Raw genomic sequence first — 16,308 nt, forward strand, 5'->3', positions numbered from 1 at the left:
TGTGTGAAGCCTCTAATAAATGACCAAAAGCAAGACATAGTAGGCTACAGAAACATAAAATCATGTGCATCATCTGCATCTTTAACACCTGCAGTCTTCGTGTTTACTTCGGAAAGGCTCAGAACCTGGAAATATTCAGTGATCTTCTTGGGGAGAATGTTAGGGGATAGTATTTTCGGTCAGAATACCATATTTTTTATGCACTTTTTACCACTAGATTTTTTGCACTTTTAAAATATTTTTATTAAAATACTGATAGCATGAGCACTGCATGGAGCCATTCCTGGCTTGTGTAGTGCAATTACTCTTAGTGGTGCCATTTTTGTCTTGTTACCATCATACTCTCATGTTAATCAAAATCATGAGAGGGCCTCCAATATATTGGCCTCCAGCAACTGGCCTCTAAATTAATATGAAGCAAGAGTTAGCTCCACAGAAGTTGAAGACAAGTATGAAGTGAAAACCAAGCTTCTGATTAATGAGATTACATGGATGCATCCAAATATATGCAAACTTCCATATGCAAGCATCCTGTCATCTGTGATACGGCATCAGTGCAGAACTGGAAGCTGTATATGGGCTTTGAATTAAAGTCCATTAAAGAGAAGGGAGGAGAGTATATTGCCTAGATTCAGAAATGTCTACCCAGAGGATCTGCAGTTGAAATGTGAGTTTGTATCAGAATGACAAAGCCAGGGTTTGAGCAGATGTTGCTTTTCCAGCCTGGAGTTGGCCCTGACAAGTTGCTTGTGAGATGTGCCCTGCAGATACCCAGCTCTTGCCTCCTGCCTTTCTCCAGGCACCCCCCCACATTCATGAAAATATTAGAGTATTTAAATAGCCTGGTTACAAAATTGTATTGAAACATAGATACTGATGCAAATTGTACAGCCTGCTGGCACTATATGAATCATGCCAGGCCTAGAATGAGTCTACATTAATTCCAAGTATGCTCAATTTCCATTTCCAAACTAGTGCTCTTTGATATTCATGTTGCGAGTTGTCTTCATTTAGAGGTTTTTTTCTTTCTTTCTGCAATTTTATTTTTTGCATCTATTAATGCTTTTGCCAAGTCTCTGTATACATAGCTAATTTCCATAGCTTTTGTCATCCTGTTCTGTTTGATCTCCAGTTTTTCCAAAGGCATGTAAACAATGGCAATCAGAAATTGGCATCTATTGAGCTAGTTATTACAAAGGAAAAAAAAAAAAAAGTTAGAAACAAAACCAAAAGATCCAGGAAGGGTCCATTCCCACTGTAAAGTTGCTTTTCTGCATCCTATATATATATATATATATGGTGTACTTGGGTCCTACCATTTTGGTCATCCTCACTTTGAAGCCTGTTTCTGAAGAACACAGGCACACACTGAGCTTCATCAACAGCCCATACACCTTGCCATCTTCTCTCCAAAGAAGCAGGAAGAGAAGTCAGGCTGGTTATACTGCCACAGAGCAGGCTACTTGCAGTGGGAGCTGGTGGGATGCACGGCCATACACAGATGATACATTTGAGAGTGGCTGTAAAACACCCATCAATAGGAGTTTGCATTTATCAAGTCAGACATAACTTTGGTGAATCTGGTACCTGTGGGAATTAATGGGCAAAATACCCACAGCAGCTACTGCAAAGGCACAACACTGTTGTTTGATCCTTGCTACCAAGAATTACAAAAAAACTGGTGAAAATACAGTTGTTGATAAATCCCTGGAATAGCCTGACTGGGTGAAAAGTTCATTAAAAGTCACATTCAATTAACAGCTGACTGTCATCACCAGATGTGTATATCCTGAGGTGCAGTTTAATATATGTCAGAGTTAGCCACAATGACAGGCTAAATGGTGACTAATGTTTAGCTGATAATTTCACAAAGCATCACACTAAGTAAAGGAATACCTCTGAATTAAAAAGCCTAACCTGCATAACTAATAATAAGTGGGGTGAAAATATGAAATAAGGGAAAGAAGATGATGTCAAAAAAATATAAAGAATTGCAGCGTTTTGCAGTCATTACCCAGGCTATGTTTCCATGCTTCAGCTGGCCATGGAGGAATCACCTCCTTTTCAGATCAATAAGTAGACAAACATTTTGTTCAGAAGTGATAAACCACAGCAATAGAGCTCTAAGCCCGTTCCCCCCAAAACAAGGAAGGCAATGTAGAGTATCAAACATGACTTTCTGGGTTTTGGAAGAGAAGCAGCACTGCATGGCTGTGAAGACCCAAAGTGGTGGTGCACATGAGCTTGGTGGAACATCTTCAAGGCCCAACTGGAGAGTTGGGCTGATTCCAATGGGATGAGGTTCAACAAGGCCAAGTGCTGGGTCCTGCACTTTGGCCGCAACAACCCCATGGGGAGCTCCAGGCTGGGCACAGAGTGGCTGGAGAGCAGCCAGGCAGAAAGGGACCTGGGAGTCTGGATTGACAGGAAGCTGAACATGAGCCAGCAGTGTGCCCAGGTAGCCAAGAAGGCCAATGGCATCCTGGCCTGTATCAGGAACAGCGTGGCCAGCAGGTCCAAGGAAGTGATTCTGCCCCTGTACTCAGCGCTGGTGAGGCCACACCTCAAGTACTGTGTCCAGTTCTGGGCCCCTCAGCTTAGGAAGGATATCGAGGTCCTGGAGCAGGTCCAAAGGAGGGCAACCAGGCTGGTGAAGGGACTCGAGCACAGATCCTATGAGGAGAGGCTGAGGGAGCTGGGGGTGTTCAGCCTGGAGAAGAGGAGGCTCAGAGACTTCATCACTCTCTACAACTCCCTGAAAGGAGGTTGTAGCCAGGTGAGGGTTGGTCTCTTTTCCCAGACGGCTATCAGCAAGACAAGAGGGCACGGTCTTAAGTTGTGCCAGGGGAGGTTTAGGTTAGATATTCGAAAGAATTTCTTTACAGAGAGGGTGATCAAGCATTGGAATGGGCTGCCCCGGGAAGTGGTGGATTCTCCATCCCTGGAGATATTTAAAAAGAGACTGGATGTGGCACTCAGTGCCATGGTCTGGTAACTGCAGTGGCAGTGGATCAAGGGTTGGACTTGATGATCTCTGAGGTCCCTTCCAACCCAGCCAATTCTATGATTCTATGATTCTATTGTGGTGTTACAGTTTAAACCTCATCTCTGGAAGCATTCAAGGCCAGGTTGGATGCGACTTTAAGCATCCTGGTCTAGTGTGAAGTGTCCATGCCCATGCAGGGGAGGTGGAACTAGATGATCTTTAAGGTCCCTTCCAACCCAAAACATTCTATGTTTCTATAAAATACAGGCATCTGAGACTGAGTTTTCATTACAGGAGTGCACTGGCAACATCGAGTTATGGAGTTGTTCTGCCCCTCACCCCTACTTCACAGATGGTCAATTTTATCTCCGTGAAATGGTACATTATCTCAGTTATCCTGTACAACTGTCTGTGTGGTCATGCTGTAAACTGGAGCAGCAAATGGGGTGGAGGGTGGGCCACAGGAACTAATGAATATTGTCAGAGCAGTATGATGAAGGCATGGTCTCCACTCAAATTGTGCTATACTGCAACCATCCACATTTGCTTAAATTCTTAGGTGGGTCCTCAAGAACTGGGTTGACCATGCATTACCAGATGGAGTGTGCTCAGACATTGCCCTCTGCTGTGCTGAAATGTCCAGTTTATGCATTAGCATTTAAAGATAAGACGGATTTCTTTCATTTTTAAATTCCTAGTGCAATTTAGGCAATGCAGAAAAGTTGCCAAGCCATTACCTGTCTTCCAAGACTTTTGCAAGGTGAGGCATAGGACAAGTACAATATAGGCACTGGAAAATTGCTACCTACTTGCTTTATAGCAGTGAAGAAGTACAATACAAATTGCTTTTATTTTGTGAAGTGGTTTCTTAACACTCTTCAGTGTGCATGATTTCATTTGTCTATGCAGTGACCTAAAGACCTCTGATGATAGAAATTATTGAGCAAGTTATCTTAGTTGGAAGATTTACAGAGTTCCTGATCTCTCAGGGTTATAAGATTTTGGTCCAAATACAACTTTAATGCACCAGTTCCTTTTACATTTATCTTTTTATTAATTTTTCTTCATTCTATCAGAAAGATACAAGGAAGTCAGGAGACATTTACTTGTATGGCTGCCTGCAAGATGTTTCTTTATGACTGAAGCCAGTTCAGCCTTCCAGAGCTGGTAACACTGGGTGCTGCAGAGACATCACATACTGCATGAATTCCTGGGCTCAACATTTTTACTTTTTCTGACCTACCTGTCATCTGCACACCACAGCAGTTGGACAAAATGATCATATGAGATGAGAATACCAACCAGTCCCAGCTGGAAACATTGGGAAACTGTTCTACCATGACCCATCTTGGCAGATGTCCAGAATAAGCTGTAATTACTGAGAAAAAAGAGCTAAAAAGGCAGAGAACTGCACACGTGTGTGTGTGTGTGTGTGTGTGTGTGTGATATTAACTCCACCAGGAGTATGGACTAACTGTATAGCATCATAGAGAAAGCCAGTTGCAAGAAGTAAGGCCAGAGGAGTTACAGGGTCTGATTGTCTGTCTCTGATAATGCCAAAATAAACACATTTGTTTCTTTCTTCATCAAATGACTAGAGGCAGTATGTTGTCATTCATTTATGTTACATTTATCAGTGTATAGGCTAAAGTGATGCCTCTGTCAGGTCTTCTCATGCAATTTATTATGCATTCAATACTTCCATAATTCTTAATTTTTCCTCTTTTTTATCTTTAAAAAAAGAAGTAAAAATAAAGCTAAAAAAAAAGCAAAACCAACAAAACCAAACCAACCAACAAACAAAACAAAAAACCACCAAACCACAAGAAAACCCCAGAGCAAGTAATAACTTCTTTTTCAGATATAAATTCCTATGGCTTTGGAGAACTGCTTTTCCAAGAGTGCCAGTCCCAGCAAAATGAATGCCATGTTAAGGTACCCAGCTTTCCTTTGTTGCCTCCAAAAAGCAAAATTCTTCCTAAGAATTTTGTTAACTGTAGAACCCTCTTCAATAAGCATAGCATGAAAGAGGTGGAACTTACAAAAGGGTAGAAACCAGCCTCTCAGTCGGTCCAGCAGCCAGAAGAACAAACAAGCCCTGATGCACATTAATGAGGAATGAAGCACAAATAGTTAGAAACACAAAAGACATGAGAAACAGCATTGTGGAGAGTTATCTTCACACAGTCACAAGGTGATCAGAGAACTAAAATTGTTACAGGCATCCAAGCACATGTCCATCTATTAGTTTAGCTTTAAATGCCATTTTAATTTGGTATCTGAGTAATCTGGACTCAGAAGTTCCAAATAAGGAAGATGCTTAATGCAAGTAATTTGGAATGAAAAAAAAGTCATCAGATAATAGAATGGACTCAAATCTCAGTTCCCACTTCAGATGTAGAGATCATTAAGCCAGGGATGATGTCAGCAGAAATAAACATGCACTGTGTCTTCCTGGGGGTTACTCATTTCATGGCTGGCTCAGAGAAGCCTCCAGGGAGAGAGCACATGGATACTGAAAAGAAGCAAAAAAAAACCCAAAACAAAACAGCTTTGAAGAGGGGTGAAAGGCCATTTAGTCTTAAAAGAAATAAAATCTTAGAGACAACGTTTTATGAAAGAACCTCTCAGAATGAATCAGCTCTTTGGAGTGTGTTGTTAGCTTTAAAAAACAGACTGTTTCTATGTATTCACTATTCAGAAACCTTCACTGAACTAGTGAATTAATTTATTTCAGGAAGTTTCTCAAAAGTGCCTCGCCAACATTACCAGAGAATTAATTGCTATAATTCAGCTGTCAAGCAGTGTGACTGATCACCTATAGCCTTATTCTTGCTTCCTCATTAAATGGTCTCCACTTTAAAAAGACCGTTTTCCCCTAAAGAAAAAAATCCTCACCTAGTCACAAAGTTAATCTCAGATTTAAGCAGCCTTGAAGATCAAAGTTCTGAAATTAGTGCATTAGTCTCAGCCAGAATTACAATTATCTGAAAATACTAGGAAAGCAAAAGTTTTGTTCCTTAGAAAGCTCAGTGAGAGAACATAACTAGGGCATAGACAATGGATTTGAAGATACAGGCTGACCCTCTTAAATAACCTTGTACAAAATTCTCTGGCTTCTATAAAATGGGAATATTAATAATTCAGAAAGTCATTAAGGAAATGATCACTGTGGATTTGGAGGTCCAAAACATTATACCAGGTAATGAGGCCATAGAGGAAGAGATTAAGGATGGACATATCTGAGATTTGATCAATTCAGAGGCAGGTAGTTTGAGCAGGAATCTGACTGACAGAAAGACTGTCAGCAAGAGGTTAGGATGAGAGATGAGCTTTTAGCAAGCAGAACTGAAAATTTTCTCCCCCAGTGGTAACTGAAATGTGGAATATCCAGCCAAAGCTACCAAAGCAGTTGCAATAAAAAATCATACCCAAATGAAAGTTGGATGTAGTCAGATATACCAATTAGAAATCCTATCTTGAACCAGATCCAATGAATGGGTGTATCTCCAATTTATTTATGTTCTAAGGATGCCACAGCAGGACCTCTGTTTGCAGACTTCCCATGGTTGTGAGAACTGCTGTAATGACTCACACAGAAGTTTGATGAGTACAGAAATTATGCATGTGGTCTTTTCATAATACAAACTTTCTATGAAGTTCCTGCCACAATAATTTAGCAACAGTAAAGAATTTGGTTACTGTAGAATGAAAAATCTTCAAGCCATCATTATGTAGAAGACACACAGCCTGAGTTTTTGTCACTCTCCTAATACCCAAAAGATATGTTTCCTCTAGTTGCCCATTAGAAAACATTATTTTCTCTTTGGAGTTCTAGATATACCATGGGTCAGTTCACAATATGCAGAAATGGCTGGTCTTATAAAAGAATAAACCAAATTATTGGGGGGGCTGTCGCTGTAAACTTCATTTGCTGTGTTGTTTGGAGTTTATGCAATGTTTGCTTACTTAGCAGAGCTGCTCCTCTAAGTCTTCATGCATTGGCCACCTCCTGAAACATATCTCCAGTCCTGAGGCCTGGAGTCCTGTCACCAAGATGCCAGCCTTGAAAGTCCTCTCCCCTCAGATTCCATGCTTAAATCAATGGGAAAAATAGCAGTGTGTTAACTACTGTCTCATGTAGTCATCATGTAGGGGAACTTGGGGAACCAGGTTTTTATCTAAGGAACATCTTGTCACATGGACAAGGGGCAATGGGCACAGGTTTCACCTGGTGAGATTCTGATTGAATATAAGAGGAAAATTTTTCATGGTGAGGAGAGTCAGGCATTGGAATGGTCTCCCAGATGAAGTGGTAGATTCCCTCAGTTTAGGAAGTTTTAAATTGCAGCTCAATAGGGCCTGGGACATTTAATATAAACAATGATATTAGAAGGGTTGGACGAGATCATCCTTGAGATCCCTTCCAACCTGACTTCTATATTTCTGTGATTTAAGAAAGCTTTAGAGTGGCCATCAATTTGGCATGCTTTCAGATGTAGATGAGGGCATTCTGGGCCTCTAATTTAACCCAACATGACAGACATTGGTTAGTGACCTATAATCCATCCCCAGCACCATTTGAAGAGCATCACTTGGAGCTTTGCCTTTAGTATTCAACATCTCCCTGAAACAGCCACTGATCTCCTTCAGACTTGTTATATCACCTGCCTCCCCTGACACATTGCTCTCACAGATTTTACCATCCCAGAAAGAAGAAAAATTACATTTTATTCTTTTTTTCTTGAAGCATTGAAGTAGAGATTTGCCTTTGCTGTTGAGTGTCCTGCAGCTGGCTTTTCTTACCTGGGTAGACGAAACCAACATTTTTTTTCCCAAGCTCTGATGCACCGCTCTGAGCTGGCAGAAAATTTCATTGCCTTTTTCTATGAGACCTGAAATAGATTTACTGGCTGGGGATAGACAAATGCTATTTGCAACTTGGTCAGCCTTCCCAAGTTATTTTGGGAAACAAAGCATTCCAGAAAGGGGTGGAGGTCACTGAAAACCATAATGCCAACCCCCATCAGCACAACTCAAGCATCACTGTCCTAACTTTAGCCCTGGGAATTAAAATAGGAGTTAATGCTGCTAACTACTGCAAGGAGCCAGAGGAGCTGGGAGTGACTACAGGCAGGATAAGAAAAATATTTTTCAGTCTGGATCTGAAAAGATATCCATATAAAATAACTTATTCATATAAAATACAGATAGCATACCATGCAAATGTGCCATAATAATATGCCTGTAGTCCCCCCCAGATCCTCTGGCTCCTTGCAGTAGTTAGCAGCATTGTCAGGGCAGCTTCTGCTAGCTCCTCTTTGCACTCTCATGTTCCATCCTACCACAACTTGCTAGGAGCAGGCATACTGTTTGGTACCTACCCTGACATGGACCTTTCAATGTTGAGCTAGATTAACTCCTATGTAACATTTCCCAGCACCATTATCATTGTGTGATATTTGACCAGTGTACCTCCTTGTCATAAAGGCTTCAAGAAGAAAAAGAACCATTTCTCTCAGTTACAGAAATACAGGTAAAATGACAGAATACAGAAAAAAAAAAAACTTTAAACAGTTTAAAAAGTGGGAAAGTAAAGAGTTGGTGCCTCAGAAGAAAAGCCTTGTTGCTATGTTTTATCTTCAAATCCCTGTCAACTGGCCAGAATATTATCCAGTAGACCTCAGTCAAAAAATGGTTTATTTGTATTGAAGTAAATACCTTTTGATATGATCTACTACTTAAGTTTTTCTTGGCAAAGTCTGGTGGGTCAGTGCTTGACCATCAAAGGTGGTCATAGGTCATGATGCCATCATCCTTGAGTGCCCTTTTGAGCTTTCTAGTCATAACAGTGGAACCAGGGCATGGCATCTAGATTTAAGCTTCACATAGCAGATAGTTGTCTGCAAACAAGTAAATGGTTCTTTTCTGATCCCTCAAAAGCACTTAAACACCTCAAAATTACTTGTGAATCCTGATAGAATGTCTCTATCAAAATAAATAAGCAAAATTACCAATGTTAACATGTTTTTAATCATAAACTTCCACCTGCAGAGTAGGGAACCAGATGGATGCAACAAAAACTTGCTGGGCTTGGGTAATTTGATATTTATAAGGAGGAAGTAAGTGCTCAACGTATTCCAAAGCAGGCACAGAAATACCAATGCTTCCAAAGACTTCTCTAGCTTGTGAGTTTTCCACCATTATAAAGCAGCTACTCCAATACCATTACTCCGGTGCAGAATACCATGAATGATGAAGCAGTGAAAAAACACTGTTCTTCAAACCAACCTGTCAAGTCAGAGAAGAAAAATGGCAGAAGGGAGGTTATGTTCCTCAATGTGTTTTTTTTTTTTCATAATACTAAACCTGTCTAACTTTAGTTTTTGCAAAATAAGTTGCCCATCAAAACAGATAAGCAATTGAGAAATTATTATAGCTCTGACCACTCTCTTAAGGTCTTTTTTTTAAACAGTGAACTAAACCTAGGGATGATTTCTTGCTGGCCTAAATGGTCTGCTAGCTGGAGGTCCAGAGAATCACCAAGTTCATCTGAAGTTAATGGGACTGCAAAGACCTGAGGTCTTAATTTAGGTATTCCTCTCTGAAAACATTGATTCTTTTTCTCTCTCTTTAAAACTGGTTCCACCTGAAGTCAAAGGATTCTGAAAATAAATACTGATTTACTTCCTTGAATGGTGTCTCTTACTATTAGGCTACACTTGAACACAGGCAATTTGTTCCGCTCCAGAACACAGCAGTGAACAGTTCCAGCTTGCCAAGAGATCTCACCAACAGCTTAACAGACCAAAGAGAGCAATTTGTCCATTTAATACACAGACATAAATCTTTTTTCCTAGGAGCTTTGTTTAAGGCAGAGGGCTGCTTGCTTCTACACCTGAACCTGCCACAGACACACATGGTGACTCCAGGAGCCAAGTTACAGTGAGGGAAGATGCTTGCATTTTCAAAAGTTGACTTGAATAGTGTTGTGCTCTCCTAAGTGAGTTTATACAGAGGAAGAGTTCATGTTGTAGTCTGAACTTTCTTTGTGTATTTGTGGCTGTGTGAATTACTGAAGCGTAGCCACATCAAGCACAGCTGTACAAATTCCACCTCTGATTTTCCTGTGCAAGGGCAGCTCTTGGGTTCAAGAATCACACCCAGCGTGTGTCCCTGCCAGGCTCCCAGGGCACTGCTGAGGATGTCTCTTGTCAAAACTCATCAAACTGCAGGAACTGCTTTCTTTCTCCAAAATGTTCTAGAAACAACAGGAATAATACATTTCTGCACTGCCCAATGGCTCAAATTCTCTAAATCTGATGTCCTCCATATAAGAAGCTACTGATGTGGAAATTGTTGCTCTAGTTTAAAATAAAACTAGGGAGTTATGTAAGGAAGGGCCCTTTTATCATTAAAAAGGAGGAAAATATAGATACTTTTTACTGCTCAGTGGATGGATAATTTTACACTTAGCTAAGAATATCAGAAAGGCTGGGCTAAGTCACAGCAAAAGTCTTCTTGCCCAGCATTGTGTCCCTGGCAGAAGCCAATAGCAAATGCTTCAGGGAAAAATGTAAGTGAAGGAGAAGCAGGTGGTGATAGTTTTGCATCCTGGTGCCAGCAATTACCATTTTAAGGACTTCCTGAATAGAGGTTGCAACTGGACAATTATGTTTAATAGCCCTTGATGGATCTTGCCAGTAGCTATTAATCGAAAAGGGAGCCTCTTTTGTCAGGGCATGACTGATTAGTTGCTTTGAAAGCTCTTAGTGAGGGCCTTGAGTGAGGCTTTTTAGAAATCCAGGTACACTGGAGATGCCAAATCACCCTTATTCATATGCTCACTAAGATGTGGAGGTTTGTGTAAGGTGTGTCCCCAGGAGGCTGAGCTGTGCAGGTGTCCTTCCAGCCTTCGAAAAAGCTGGCACCACATTTGTTGCCCCCTGCCTTCTGGGATAGCAGCCAAAGCCAGTTAAATAACAGCCAGTGGGTCAGAAATACAATATTTTAATTTGTTTAAAATAGCCTGTGAACAGCAATACGATCCCTCCGTTGTGATTAATTTATTTAAAATTAGACATAGGGCCTGAAATATCAGTCCTAAAGGTAAAATTATCCTCAGCTGTTGCTTTCCTGGTGCTGCAACAGGTAAGTGCTTTTATGGAGGAAGTATTAAAATCCTACAGCCTTACCACCTCATGATTACATTTTAAGAAGATTAAAACCTCCGTGTTGCCACGCCTAACTGGCAAGATTTCTGCTTAGTTGAAACTCATATTTGAGCAAAATAGGTCCTCATTGCCTTTGAAGGTGAAAGAAAGGCCATTAATAACACAGACCTGTATCAGCCGAGGTGGATCTGCATAGCTCCAGTAACATCCCTGCAGATACAAAAAAATAAAGAAAAATAAAAGTTAAATTATGTTATAGAATTATTTTGCCTCTTCTATACAGGTATGTAGTTAAGAAAAAATATGCCAATAATCAACTGGGTCTAGACACTGCTATCCAGAAAAGACATTAAGCAAAAACTGTCTAGACCACTATCTTCATTTTCAAATCTTGTCCTTAACTATGGGGTACAAAACTGAGGCCATTTAGAATTCAACTGTCTCGTTTAAAATTTGTCTATTAATCCTGAGCTAAAAATACCTACATTTCTTGATGTATTTTTAGATGAGACAGTAGGTACATGTATTTGTCAAAAGAGATGAAATTAACAAAAATGTTATAGCTCATGTAATTATATGGGCTGCCTGCAATACATATATGTATATACATATACGTATGTATATTATCTTTTTAGTCAATGTTGAGGCATATACAGTTCCACCAAATTCAGGGGAGAGAGGTGACACTGTGCCTACTAAGGTTCTGGCCCAGAGTTAGATTTCACATAGAAGTTAAGAGGCATTTATAAAAATTCAGGAAAATAGCTTGGCTCCAAATTAGCCATTTCTAATAAAAAGAATTAAGTAAAAAACAAATGGCTGTGTATCTACAGCATAGAAATGAAAAGTGAAATGCCAACAAATGAATTGGGAGTGCTGGTGCAGCAATAAGATGCATGGTGGTTCATTTTAAGGAATATATTAATGCATACAGGTACATATGTGAATGTGATTGTGTACACATACAAGCACTTAAGTGTGCAACAAGAAGATACGTAATGACACACACACATATTTATCTCTATACACACATCTACATGAAAAATGAGAAGCAACAGATATTCTGTGTCTGTATATCCGAGTATACCTCATGCAAATATAAGGAGATGGTGATAGCACACTTTTCAGTTCTGAACTAATTTATGGCAAATCTTCTCACAGTGAAAGCCAAGGAAGCCCTCAGTGAAACCCTGCCTACCCACAAAAGAAATATAAATAAGACAGTGAAGAGAGGCAGGCTACCATTTGACACTGAATATGGATGGAAGAAGGGTAGGGGCAGCTTACAGAGCACTTTCTCAGTTCTCTCTATTGAATCATAGAATCACAGAACTGGCTGGGTTGGAAGGGATCTCAGAGATCATCAAGTCCAACCCTTGATCCACTGCCACTGCAGTTACCAGACCATGGCACTGAGTGCCACATCCAGTCTCTTTTTAAATATCTCCAGGGATGGAGAATCCACCACTTCCCTGGGCAGTCCATTCCAATGCTTGATCACCCTCTCAGTAGAGAAATTCTTTCTAATGTCCAACCTAAACCTCCCCCAGCACAACTTGAGACCGTGCCCTCTTGTCTTGCTGAGGGTTGCCTGGGAAAAGAGACCAACCCCCCCCTGGCTCCAACCTCCTTTCAGGGAGTTGTAGAGAGTGATGAGGTCTCCTCTGAGCCTCCTCTTCTCCAGGCTGAACAGCCCCAGCTCCCTCAGCCTCTCCTCATAGGATCTGTGCTCGAGTGCCTTGGTCAGTCTATTGATCAGTGCTTTTTCATGGGCAGGGGAAGAGAGCAGTAGAGCAGTCAGAGCCAGCCAGCATGCAACCCAGGTACAGTCCTTCCCCCAAACCTGTGCTAAAAGATGCCTTCTGCAAAGCCACTGCCAACAGGTCTCTGGTCACTGAGGCTGGAGACTGGAGGCAGTCCAGTGCAACACCAGTTTTGTGTCCTCTGGTTGTCCCAGACCTCTGGGTGAGCCCTCTGATACACAAAACAGGGTGGTTTTGAGGAACATAGATGAATCCAGGTCTTCTATAATCATACTGGCTAACAAAAATATAAGGGTAAAAAAATCATCCCTTGATGAATTCTACAGGTTTCTTTAGACTGAATAATACAAACACAAACCTTCTCACAGGTTTGTAACCAGCAGGCAAGATGGGAACAGGCTGAAGGTGTCTGGATTGAGTTCTAAGGGCTGGGACACTGGTACAATGCTAGCAGCAGTCTCCAAAATGCAAATAATCCAATAATCCAAAATTATTTAGACACACTGAACCATACTACGCTACACAAATCGAGGGGGTTTGATTTTATTACAAATTCTTTTGTCTTTTCCTGTTAAGAACATAGAGTATTACACAGTGATGTGGAACTGTCATGTTAATTTACCCTTGGAGAACATTTTTTCCAAACAAAAAATAACAGTAACGGAAGTAGAAATTAGTTTTCCCCTGTCATTTGCAATTACTGTGATGGGGCTTAATATGATCATTAATAACAGTCTTGACCCGATCTCCATGTAATCTTCTGCTGCCATTAATGGAATGACAGCAATTTGCACAATCTGATTATTTCTTTACTCTTTGTTTTGTGACAGTAGCTGTATAAAACAGTTGCAGTTCACTCTTCTTTACAAAAGGATTAAATCTATACATATTTACAAAAATATATATGCTGTTAATAAATTTCTACTAATTTATTTATTTATATGACAAAATAATTGTATAAATTATTTATGTTATTTGTATATTTTACATAATAATAATGCTTTACAATTTAAATCCATTGCATCCTTTGATGTGGATGTACATAAATGAGTATTGTTAGTTCAAAACCAACAAAAACCTTGTAAGAGGCAGATCAAGAGAAACATTTATTCTGTGGTCCTATCTATTTATTTGAATGATTAGATTTACCTCTAGGTTAGTCCTTAAAGAATATGTCCCCTGAATTCCATTTAATTTTAGTTCTCTATTATAAGTCTTTGCACAGTCCATCAGAAACAAGAATTTTATTCTCTTGTGCTCCACTTTCCTCTCACAATGGACACATAATCCTGGATATCATAATCTGTTGTCATATTATTTCAGTTATTACTTTTCATTTAGAGGATCAAGGAGAGGGAAAAATTTATTTTGCAGATCATGTAAATATGGCTTAAAATGAGTGAAATGTAGAATTGCCCCGTGTACACTGATCTATTACAGAAAATAATAGACTGCTGAAGACTGCTTTTCTGTTAATATTATTGAAAAAAAAAAATCTTCAAATTACTGATTTCCATTTAAACATCGCTGGGGAGAGATTTCCATTCTTTAAGTTGCACTGCCCTCTGGGGGAGATGATCTTCAGATATATCTCCATATCCACGTTAAGAGGATAAAAGCCTTCCTCGTTTTTCTCCTCCAGTTTTGAAGGCTGAAGATTTTGCCTCCTCCAAATTATATGATGATACTTAGTATGATTTTGGCATCATAGCACAAAGATCAGAGAGGCCCTATTACAGCCATCTTTTATTTCCTTTTTTATTCCTTTACACACCCGCTTTTTTGGTGTGTGTGCTTGGAAATCTTGTCTGGGAAGGTAAAGAGGTACTTTTTATTTTTCTGAGATTTGTGGATACAAGGTGAAATGTATGATGCTGCTGTACTGTAGTGCTGAATGGTGCACTAAATTAAAAAACATGCTGCATGCAAGGTCACTGTAGATATACCTGGCATTTCCTGCAAGGTGTAGGGTTTATTCTATATGTGCCAGGATGTACATTCTGTGCATTGCATTCCCTGCCTTCTACTTGCTGGTTCCTTTGAACAACAAATGCAATGAATACTCAATTACTGGGGGCAGGAATTCATGGCAAGAACTGCCACCTCCCTCAGCGAGAGGCAGGCAAGTTGTCCATCTCCCACCCCGAGCAATTTTCAGGGTTCTTTCTCTCATGCTGTTCACCAGTGTCTTTAACCACACTTAAGGATTTGGGAAAGCCTTGCCTAAGACACAAAGCTGTTTAGTCTGTCTTGTTTTGTCTACTTCACCCTTCAGTCATTTGAGAAAATGGACTCTGAGACAAAATGGTCACTAGGGCTTTCCTGTAGGTTAAAGTGTAGCTGTGTTTGGGATCTTCCCTGATGCAGCTCTGGGCTCCCAGCGGACCTGGTTTTCAATGAAGGAGTTGATGGAAGTTGCTTGTGCAGACCATGGAACTGACAGATTGTCTGTAGTCTGTAAAAACCTTCATTTTCCAATATCCATCTAATACAAAGTCAGTTTTCAGAAAGAAGCTCCTTCACACAAAGGGGGAAAATAAAACAAACAAACAAAAAACTTACTTCAGCTATTTGGGTGCTGTTTTCTAAAACAAAATTAGAGAGCTAATCAGATAATGGACAAATGTGATTTTCATGTCCATACAGACTCAAGAGGCTTACAGAGAGGCAGTAGATCACACCAGGCAAGACATATGTGAGAGATATCTGGGTATGAAGGATTTTGCCTCTCTTCAAACTGAATGAAACTGAAGCACATCAATGAAAGTAAAGGACCCAAACCTAGCAATGCTGTAAGAGTCTTTTCCAGTAGCAAGCAGACTGACAGCATATAGTTAGAAGAAACTCCTGTACAAAGTAAATTATCTGCCTTCATGTCCAAATGTAAGCAAAGTCCTAGAAATTTCCACAGCACTGTATGAACAGACAAAATAGACCTCAAAATTCCTGATTTTAAGAAGCTACTAGTTTCAGCACTGCTGAGATTTCGCGACACGATTTTACAGTTGTCAGGCAAGCTGTTTTGACTTAAAAATGAAAAAAACTCTGCAAGAGAAATTTCTGTAGATTCTCTTACAACTCTTCTGTTCTCTGTTACAATTTCTTAGAAAAATGTGTGACAAAGGACGACGAGGACTTGAGTCAGTGAAGTGCAGGTAATGCTTCAGTATCTTTCCATAGTAGTGCTCCAAATAAGAGCAGAGAGAATGAAAGAATCAGAGAACAACAATGTGATTTAATGCTTTGAAAGAAATGAGATCAGGTTGGTCTGAACAGAAATGGTCTGCCTTGGCTATCAGAGGTAAGGAACATTATGAAGATGGCAGGAATACTGAAGCAGCAAAAATCAGTAACTAATGAAAACCCATCTTTGGAAAAGAATAAG

Source organism: Heliangelus exortis, chromosome 3 (assembly GCF_036169615.1).
Source record: "Heliangelus exortis chromosome 3, bHelExo1.hap1, whole genome shotgun sequence".
In the NCBI taxonomy this organism is placed as follows: Eukaryota; Metazoa; Chordata; class Aves; order Apodiformes; family Trochilidae; genus Heliangelus; species Heliangelus exortis.